We start from the raw sequence: 5,095 nt of genomic DNA, 5'->3' as shown, positions 1-5,095 counted from the left end.
ATCCATCATATCCACCCAAAGAATAAGCAGTGAAGGCCACCTTTGGTTGGTCTGTCAACACAGGAGCATTATCACATTATTTATATTGTTATAAAAGAATATATTATACTATTCATTATCTAATAAATTATGATTATAAAGTTGTTGTCGGGCAGAAACCTCATATATCCATAATTATTCGTAAATTAACGCCCTACTTCATCATAAAGAGTGTTGCAAAATGTTTTGAAAATAGCCGATCTACAAGATCACAACGCGTCGCAATGCGACGTTGTGATCTTGTAGATCGGCTATTTTCACTAAAATGTTTTTAAAAGTATTCTAAAAAATGAATGGTTTTGGACATACAACGTTTCCACCTGACAGCAGTGATAAAAGCATATATTTTACTATTAATTAGATAATTATTTATATAATTATAAGAGCATTTATTATGTTAATTGTCAAGTTATTCATATTTAACATATCGTTGTTGTCGGGCAGAAAACCTTTTATCTCTATATTTAGACTATTTTATGATTTGGTACATTCATATCTTACTTCATCATACAAGAGTGTTGCACAACAATAGTGAAAATATCAGATCTACAAGCTCTTTGTAGATCTGATATTTTCACTATTTTAAATGTTTTTTAAAATAATTATAAACTAGAAAAAGTGCTCCTCGGAGCACAGGTCTCTGCCAGGTCAGGTACGTTATTGTGGCCTCCTGGTGGCGCTATAATAGGCCAATGTGAAAAGGGTGCCATTTATTCTTAGGTCGTTCACGGTAATCGCACACTGCATTCATGATTTGAGGCATTTTGTTCCAAAAATGTGTTTTGCTAAATTAGACCTGCTGGTGGCGCTATAACAGGCCAATGTGAAAAAGGGTGGCATTTCTTCCTTGGCCTTTAGTGGGAATGTGTTTGTGAAATTTCACGGAAATTGCAAGCTGCGTTCATGATTTGAGACATTTTGTTAAAAACGGACCAATCCTGCAAATTTTGGAAGCGAACCTTAGCCAATGAGGATGGAATATGGGGAATCGGACAGATCCGTGTTGATCACATGACTATAGAGATACTGTGTACCGATTTGCATGACGTTTGGATAAAATCTGTAGGAGTAATGTAGAAAATCACACCCATTGTGATTATTTAGAACAGTGGTCATCACAGTGATGGAACTACAGTTTTTTTTAAGTGCGTGGTGCTATTTATAGGTTATGAATTTCATCATGCGTCTCGCTAGCCAATCACAGTACTGAGCAAAGGGTTTGAATACTTATCACCAAAAAATGGGTTTTGCACAAATCGGCCTCCAGGTGGCGCTATAACAAGCCCATGTGAAAATTTTGAGGCAGAGGTTCTGAATTGGCATCCAGGGAGTGTGTGTGCACAGTTTCGCAGCGACCGGGCCAACGGTGCCGGAGATTAGCTGCTAACACACGGACAGGACACACGGACAGGACACACGGACGGACGGACACACACACGGACGGACGGAGGGTAAAACATACTCTCTCGCCATGCCTTCGGCCTGGCGGAGACAAAAAGGAAAGGTTTCCACCTGACAGAGACGATATATAAATGCAACAACTGTCCATATGACCATATATATAGGGTTTTCTATACACACATATACATCTGTCTCAATACACGTATGGTTCTACACATACATATACTCCTTAATGTATATTTTCTATAAATACATGTCCTAGGTTTCCCCGTCAACTAAGTGCACGGTTCTTCCTAAATATATATGTATATATATATATATATATATACAGATGCGGTCTGCCTACATATACACATATATATCTGCCTTAATAATACACCTTTTGGTCAGGGTTTATGACTTTTATGCATATAATGCAATCATCCTGTGGTCCCAAGATCTTTCTTTCGCGCTGAGTGATCAATTCAACTAGATCGTCTCCTTGTTCCAGGTTACGCAAGTGGATACAACTGGTGCAGAACGGGGGAGTTAGCCGCAATTAATACCATTACTGCTACTCGCCAAGCTTTTATTTCAACAACCTAGGTATCTGACACACCTATGGGCAGCAACACATTTAATTTTCACTATTTCTACTCGAATGCAAAACCTCGTTTTGAGTGTAATTTTCTGTCCAATTGGTCCAGGTTTAAACACTACAAACTATGTTTTCCTCCCATTTTAAACAGGCAATTTCCTCTCCTATAAGAGGAGTGGCTGGATTTTTAGTTTGAGTTCTACTAGCCTTAGTTTTTGTAGGTACTGGTTCCTAAAAATTGAACTGAGCAAAAGTTGTAGCATTTCTCCATTAAGCCACTGTCATCTCCGCGGATGATTGTAAAATCACATAACAGTGTGCTACTCCTTTTGGCAAATTTCAATGTGTTGCCTCAGCTTGAATTTCGCTGGTTAAGCATGACACTTTTTAATCTCAAAGGGGTTTCGAAGTTTAACTCTTTAAGACCTGAGAACGCATCTGTGTGTAATTTTTTGATTTCGTTGGGCTATTCAAAAATAGCAGATCTACAAGCTCATAGCGCGGCACTCGGTGCCGCGCTATGAGCTTGTAGATCTGCTATTTTTTTTAAATCGTGAAAAATTTTGTGCAAATCTTTGAATATATATATATTTAAAGCGAGCATTTCTAGCTAAAATGTTATTGCTTCTGGGGATTCTACAAATGTCTTCTAAATCAGTTTAAAACAGTTTTCTGAAACACTTATGTTGCTATAATATTAATGTCAGTGTCAAGGAGCCCCACAACGTATTTGGCTGCGGACCCCCATCTCAAAAAAAAAAAATCCAGGGACCCCCAGAAGCAAAGATTTGAGTAAAAAACAATTGCTTTATAGATATATATTCAAAGATTTGCAAAAAAAAAACACGATTTAAAAACAAATAGCAGATCTACAAGCTCATAGCGCGGCACTCGGTGCCGCGCTATGAGCTTGTATATCTGCTAAATATATATATATATATATATATATATATATATATATATTTATATATAAAATATGGATAAAGTGGTTACACAGATGCGTCCCCCGGTCTTAAAGGGTTAACAGGATAAGTAGCCTATCTAATACATCACCATAGAACAGTAAAATGTTTAGTGGTTAGACATGCAGTACTCATTGCCTGCCACCAGGTTGGGCGCCTTATTAACCGTCCCAGACCACGACTGGAGCGGCGTTCAATACAGATAGGAGGTCCCCGGGCTCAGGGACCTTTTAAACAAGCAACACACAGAAGCGTAAAACTGTATATTTACTTGTGGCGACGGAAGAACAACCTGTTCTCCGCCATGGTGATTTCAGAGCAAATTCGACTGTGTTAGCAGGCCCGTGGCCTTCAGGGAATTTGCGGCACATTTTTAGTCTAAGTCTGGTCACCATCTGTAAGCCCTTTAATAACTTAATCCCCTACCACAATATCCAGTCCCAGACTTAAGACAAACTATGGATCTGAGGATATCATAGTTATAAGAAAGGCAGGAGGCAGAGGGGCCCCCTAAACTTACTGGCCCGCTTCAACAGAAATATCAACTTGACCTTCACTCAGTCAAGAGACTCCACTGAAACAACCTATCCTACTCCTCTGACTAGAGAAATGCACTGAAGCTCATGTGTTATACAAACCCACTACATCCCCAATGCCTACCACCCAGAGAATTATTGTTACTCTTAAGTCTAGTCACATAGGGATAATGAGCCAATATCTGGGGTACCTGGGGTTCATGGGGGTACATGGGGTACCTGGGGTACATGGTGGATAAGGGTGGCTCTGTGTCTCCCTATAGGATTCCACTCTAACCAAAGTCTGTTAGAGTGGAATCCTACACATTTATGAACTTTTTGTATTATGTTTATTAAAGTTTATGTGAGATGAATTCACCTGAGTTCTCTGTCTTCAGGTCCGACACGTCATTCTGCAAGGCTGTAAACACAGGAATTGAAAAGTATACATTTATTTAAATATAATCTTTATATAGTACATATAAATAGTGAAAGGTCACGTGTCAAAAACACTGGATACACATCATGTTATTCTCTGCAAAACCATCTATTAAAGTTTATTTAACATGAATTCACCCGAGTTCTGTGTCTTCAGGTCTGACACATCATTCTGCAAGGCTGTAAACACAGGAATTGAAACGTATAGGCTACATTTATTTAATACAATATTTATATAGTAAATATAAATCGTGAGGTCCCATGTCAAAAATACTGGATACATATGTTATTCTCAGCAAAATCATCTATTAAAGTTTATTTAACATGAATTCACCTGAGTTCTGTGTCTTCAGGGCAATCTGCAAGGCTGTAAACACATGAATTAAAACTTTATTAGTCATTTAAATAATCTTAAACATAAACAGAGTGAGGCCACACGTTAAGAGAACATGAAAAAGACTGGATTCACATAATGTTATGCAGAACTATTACATTAAAGGAGTAGTTCACCCCCAAAATGACTTTTTTCCCCTGTCAGTTGAGCCTTCTAACTGATAGAAAAAAATCTAATTGATAGAGAATCTTTTTTTTTTGTTTTGTCACGTTTTGCGAATCGTGCTCTGCCACGTTTTGGCAAAGACAAAAAGACTTCAGGGCTAATGTGACTGAAAAATTAAATACATGTAAAATTAAATAAATAAATAAAATGGCATCCCGACAATCAGGGGGTCATGGGCACGTGCCCCCTCAGTGTCAAAGGTCATGATGCCACTGGACTGGATACACATCTTGTTATTCTCAGCAGAACCATCGACACATAAAACTAAAAGTTCAGAAATGTGTATTTGGTAGATAATACTTCTGTTATGATACAATGCTCCTTGGCAATAACTTTTATAATGTTGGAAAGCCTGTTTATTTCTCTTATAAATGGAGCCTCATTTGTAAGAAACATGCATGTGTGTGTGTGTGTGTGTGTGTGTGTGTGTGTGTGTGTGTGTGTGTGTGTGTGTGTGTGTGTGTGTGTGTTGTGCCCAAGAAAAAGATTATTCTGCTTATTCTGCTGTTGACTCTCGTTTTGAGTTTCCTACCCCAGGGTATATGGGGGTACATGGGGTACCTGGGGGGTACATGGGGTACATGGGTGGCTCTGTCTCCCCAGG

The sequence above is a fragment of the Gymnoscopelus braueri genome (assembly GCF_963280865.1).
Source record: "Gymnoscopelus braueri genome assembly, chromosome: 9".
Lineage (NCBI taxonomy): Eukaryota > Metazoa > Chordata > Actinopteri > Myctophiformes > Myctophidae > Gymnoscopelus > Gymnoscopelus braueri.
The sequence above is the reverse complement of the archived record's forward strand: the minus strand, read 5'-3'. Positions refer to the sequence as shown.